The following is a 6,171-nucleotide window of genomic DNA, read 5'->3' as shown; positions in this document are numbered from 1 at the left end:
CGATTGCTTCCTCCCCCCGTGATACGACTCCCGTTCGCCATTCGGCCGTGATTGCTGTGCGTGGAGGGTCTGAGAAGTTTAGCGATCGTCAGAAGACCGCATCCCTACCACTGCCAAAGCGACGCCAGTTAAGCTTAAGTGCGAACGAATCGTCGCAAGACGTTGCCGGGGCACTGCCCCCTACCGCCAAACGACCGTCGTCGGGTGTGAGTATCCTTAACGAAGACATCTACATGGACAGTGCGGTGGCAGGTGACAATTGTTCATTCGATACGAACACTTCGGCACTTGGCGGAGGGCTGGCGATGCGCGATTCGAGCTGTACGCTTAACAGTAATAGCTACAAGGAGCAGTATATTCTTGGCTGTGGTCACTATCGCAGCAATCTCAAACACTACGATGCATTGCTAGCGGGTGGTGGATGTGTTTCGCAGCGACGGAAGAACTCCATCGGATCGATCGCGAAAATTTCGCCGGAACAAGAGACCGGTGGAACACCAAGAACCGTCGCCAGCACCGAGGAGCACGAACATACCGCACGACATCAGTGGCCAGCGGGTCCAGACACCGAGAGTATTGAAATGGCAGACAAGGTGGAACATGTGCAACCGAAAACACACCACTATCCGACCAATGCAAAATCGCTGGAAGACATCTTATGACGGCACGCATCACTGGCCCTTTGGCCAGTGATGAACAGTGAGCAAATACGTCGACTCGAACGGGACCAGCGAGTACATCAATCCCGGCATCAGTCGGCCACCTCTACCATATCTACTACAAACAATGAATCTCGCACGATGAAATCGGTCGAAACGCAAACGGACCTGCTGGAGGGAACCTGTACTTGCGCGGTCGACGATGCCAGTATTTCTGGTCTCGTTACGGACATTGGCCACGATGGACAGGACGATGGTGACGATGGGGAAGAAACTGCTGCTCGTGGGCTGGATACCGAGGAGGAACTCGAGTTAGAGGAAGGTACGCAAAATGACGAAGAAACGGTCTTCCAGGTGGACCACAGGACGCCGTTACCGGTGGGTTCGTTTGGCCGAATGGAACCACCCCAAGACGACTCGGTACGAATTTCTGTGTGTGAGCCGGAACTGAAAGCAATCTGTTCCTCACACGTCGTCGAGGATGACGATGAGCTCGTCGATGATGACGATGCGGAACGGTCGCGCAATTTGCGCCTTGTAACGGCCAGCAATATGTTTAACTTCAACAAACTGGAAATCCTGAACGAACGTTCGGGCTCAGTCAGTGGGAGCAGCGAAGGAGGAGGCAGCCAGCGAACAGGTAATCTACCAGCCCTGCTTTTGTCGGTATCCTCGGGTGGTGGCAGTACTAGTGATAGCAATCGAAACCTATGCGAAAACGAGGCGAACGTGGCGGTGGACGATGCGATCGCCAGTGCTGCTGCTTCGAACGAGCAGCTGAAGCAGCACCGCAGTGCCACGATGGGCGTCGTCGGTAGGTCACTCGTGTCACGTCTCGACTCGCTTGAAGCCATCTTCATACAGGAGAGCCCAGAAGTGATTTTATAGCAGTGGCCGTTGCTTCGATGGACGATGCTGATGATCGTCGCCTTATAAAGATGGAGAACAACGTAGCTTTCGCTGAATGGAAGCGAAAAAATGATGCTAAACCAAAAAGCAACGGGAATGAAAGTTGAATGCACTTGAATAGAATATTTTTGGGGGGTTTTTACTAACACATAACCACATACTAGGGGTGCGGTTGCGCAGAGAGCAACGGCACAATCAGTTCACAGCAGTACCAGACGTTGACTGCTGGCTGAGATGTATTTACGAGCATATGCAACTAGCGTTAAGTAACTGTAAAAAGCAAATCGAAGCGAAACCCAGAGAGAGACTTTATTTTTGTAGAAAATAGAACGATAACAAAGTCTGTAAGTCATTAGGTTTACTTCAGTGCACCACCACCATAAGATCGCGAGGAGTGCATTGGGTTAGGGCTTTGTCGATTGAATTTTCTTTAGTCATTAGATTACACTGTTACTAACTCATCGAATTTTCTTCATTTATGGTTAAAGGATCTCTTGTTGCTTTGCTGAGTTGAGAATTATTTCAGAAGCCCTTGAAACAATCTGAATCCCGCGTAATTATGCATAAGCGATAGACGAAAATGATTGAATTTATAATTTTGAACTTTATATTCAAAGTGCAGAAGAAGAGTAATGGAAGCAATTTACGGTAATGGTCGGTAATTGAAGTATTTATTTTTCATTGAATTTAATTTGACGAATTCCCTGCCGTGTACGAGTATAATTTCTCGATTGCACATGCTGCTAGTATTTAAAATTATTTCCCAAGCCCAAGCATTTAACATTCTAGCTCAGAATGTGTCTTTCCGCTAACCAAAAAGAATAATTCCTTAGTTTGATTAATTTGAACGTTTGCCCAATGCGAACCCACTGGTTTTCGAGCGAGCCTAATAATCCACTAGCCAATTAAGCATAATCGGGAATGCACTTGTAACGAAAGCGAACGTATACATTGCACACTGAATCCACTGATGACCAGCCAACGCTACTTCCAGTCGATGGGCAATAAATTTGAATATCACTAGAATAATCACGCGAGAGTGAAAAAATGTTAACCAATAAGCTCTTCGTCCGAAGAGAGAGGCGTAGTGCAACCTAATACTACTACTAATCGAAATCTTCCCGGTCATGTATTGAAACTGATTTGCGGCTATCGACCAATCCCATGCATTTTGGTTTTGGAGGTAACTTTTTGACGTAAAGCAGCTAGAAAAGCAACAACGACACTGCACTATTGGTTACGATCGAAAATACATGAACTAACCGCCGCTTTGCACCAGCCTGTAACGATATCAATATATTGACTCGAAGGTAGCGCAATGCATTCTGATAATGTCAACCCGCACGAAAGGTGTACGAGGGGCATCAATGATGTCTCCATATCCGGGATCGATGGGTATAATGAAATCCCTCCATCGCATAAACTGAAGGCACCAAGATGTAACGAACTGTACTATCAAATAGAAGCAACATACTATCATTATGAAACACAACGTAAAGCAACTAAAACATTCAAAGTGCCATCTACTTTTCCCGTACGTTTTTCGTTCCGAATTGTCTACGATAATTTACCTATGAACCGTGATATAGATGTGTGCACGTATGAGGACAGACTGGAGAAGGAGTGATGATTGTAGCGTAAACCTAGTAACGAGAATGCGGGATCAACCGGACAACAGAGCGGATACACTTACTAATCATGGTGTACTGTAAACTGATTACATTCTTTTGCCTTTGAAGCCTACAATTAGTGGCTAATCCCTGAAACAGACGATGGATTTAAGGTAGTAGCAGCTTTAATTAAATTCAACCAACGCGTGTGACACTCGTGACACCTTGCCTAAGATGCTGCCAAGCGCCTAAAAGCCTTTCTTTCTTGAAAATCATACTAAAACAATCCTATTAGTTCTTGCTGAATTCTGGAGACGTGTATGTGATTTACTGTGCATCCTGCTCCCGTACTGTGCAGAAAGGTGTTTCTTTAGTAGTTCAATATTTAGTTGCTCTAGTTCAATCTTTGTATTTCGATGTAACTTTTGCGTAATCTCGGACATCGATTGGCAAAGTGGGATGCGTTACATCTTGAGATTAGTTTGATTCGATTGATTGATACTCCTTTTTACAATGTATGAGCGTGCAAACCGTCGGAAAACGCGTTACGAATGTTTTTAGTGATAACCAATGAGGCTTTTGGATTGGAACGAATGGACAAACAAGTGAGAATGTGTAAAAAGGAACAAGAAAGCTGAATAACTAGGAAGCAAAACGCGAGAAGTTGAATCAACATATAATAAATGAAGAAAGTGAACAACTATACAAATGTTTGTTGTTTGTTTATTGGGAAATTAAACGACTACCAGCAGTATGTGCCTTAACCTGACAGTGGAAGTGGGTAAGCAGAGACATTCTTTCTAGTCCCTCGATTTATTTCGAATCTAACAGATCATCGCTTGTCGATTCCCCTAATTCCTGATTATGTAGATCGCATTTCACTAACAAATTTATCGCTTTCAATCCATATTCGATCTTCGAATTCTCGGATATCGCTATTTTACCATTGCACTATCCTTTTTTTAATTATGAAGCATTGTTCTGTGGTTCACTTAACGGCTGGAATCGATTAAACGATTCGATGGAGTCGCATGGTTATTTTTTTTATTCAGGCTTTTGATGTTGAATGCCATCGATCAACAATAGAAACGATGAAAAGCGCTTTATAAAGCTCCCGCTTCTCAGAACGAAAGCTTTCATCGCTTGGGAAAAAAAATCGAAACGAATAAGGGCGTAGACACCACGACAGCAGTGGAGCGTGCTAGAAATGGAAAGCTGGCTACAAAGAACTGTTCCAATAATTTTAATAATTAAATAAGTAAAATTGTGTTTAAAAAAAATTAATCAATTATTAAACAAGTAGAACAATTTGTAGAAACAAAAAAAGGGAGACAAAATTAAACTAATTTCATCGGTAACTTTCTTGCGTTTCTCTCATTTCTACACCGTAGTTCGATGTACTGTGAATTATGATCCGTTCAAATACCTTACAACAAGCAGCACTAGTACTAGTAATCATGCTAGTGCCGCCCCGTCACTGCGTAATCTTTGACAAATAATACTCGAGACGTGCCGCCGCACCGAACATTTACCTAAACAATGATTCTCGCTCGCATATGGCCCAACATAGGCACATCGCTCCGGTGCGCACGCAATTGGTGAGAAGAGAACCCTCGCGGTAGTGGTGGGTAGCGGGGGAGTAGCGCGCCCCGTAGTAAACAAATCGTTCGCATTCGGGCGCTACCATGCTGCCACTCGTGCACATCTGGTGGACCCGAAGATGCTGAAGCCAGAGCATAAGCCAGGGCCAGGCGCAGCAGCAGCAAAAACCCGTTCTGCCGATGCCCCGACTAGTGGTCCGGCTTGGAGCCGCACTCGCCAGTTTGCGTTGAACTGTGGTCGTGTTTGGATCGCTGGTGCAGCCGCGCAACCGCGTATCAGAAACACACGCAGCAGACTATAGTGGTCCCCATCCCCAGCCAGGGGCGTCAAGTGTGTGGTAAGAGTGGTGGAGGACGCAAGATGTTGATCGCAAACCGGTGTGATGGTGGCGTGCAGTGGCCGTGCGATTGGCGCATAACGGACTCGCCGTTATTAGCATGATTTGCTGAATCGATTGGCCGGAACTGGTTTGACCCCGGCCGACCGCCGGCCACTGCGCCGTACCCATACAGCATACAGCGTGGTGCAGATGGTGATGGTGGATACGGAAATGGTGCTACAACCACCACAACAACAACAACAAAAACAACGATTCGCAGAGCATCATCAGTTTATCAAAGATCGGGGTGTATCGATAGCTTATCAGATGTGCTAAAAGCAAGGTCAACCCAAACTGATGAGCTGATGTGATATGAGAGTGGTCTTGACTTCTGGAAGGATATTGCAAAAAGCCAATAAACACCATCCGTACCATAAATAGAATTTAATAAACGCGACGAAACATCGAAACGCGACCGAACGGAGCTGATGGACAGCTTATCGATTGCGTGGCCCCACCCCACCGGCGTTGCCAGGGGTTTCGTCAATACGTCCTTAGCACCACCTTGGGTTTGCGCTTCTGGGTGCGATGGTTGTTTGATTGTTTTCGCTTGCTTTTGTTTTTGGTCCTTAATTCGGGCCACCCCCTTCCTTGGTGATCGATTATTGGCCGTGTGAACGTGTGTGTGTGTTTGCTTGGCGTGCGAGGGTGTTTAGGTTGGCTTCTCATTTCCCCACGCAAGGCTCTCGAGTTTCCAATTTTTTGCAGCTTGACAACCATAAGGTCACTGGCCATTTCGGGTACTCCGGTTACCAGACAGCTGATTTCGTATTGATCCTGGTGCCAGGGTCAAGTGGTTTCCCTCTGCTGTGCAGACTTCACTGGTCTATTCGCCCTTTCCTGCCTTACCCATGCCTTGAGTGGCCTCATTCACAGTTCCCGGCGCTAACCTTTGTTCTCCCCTCGTCTTACTCCGTCTTCCAAACAACGTGCTAACGGTGGTCGTGCCCATTTGCTACTTCCTCGTTTCCTCGATTCCTCGTTCCAGAAGATAAGCGTCGTCTAGTGTTGT

The sequence above is a fragment of the Anopheles darlingi genome, chromosome 2 (assembly GCF_943734745.1).
Source record: "Anopheles darlingi chromosome 2, idAnoDarlMG_H_01, whole genome shotgun sequence".
NCBI classification, from domain to species: Eukaryota; Metazoa; Arthropoda; class Insecta; order Diptera; family Culicidae; genus Anopheles; species Anopheles darlingi.
The sequence above is the reverse complement of the archived record's forward strand: the minus strand, read 5'-3'. Positions refer to the sequence as shown.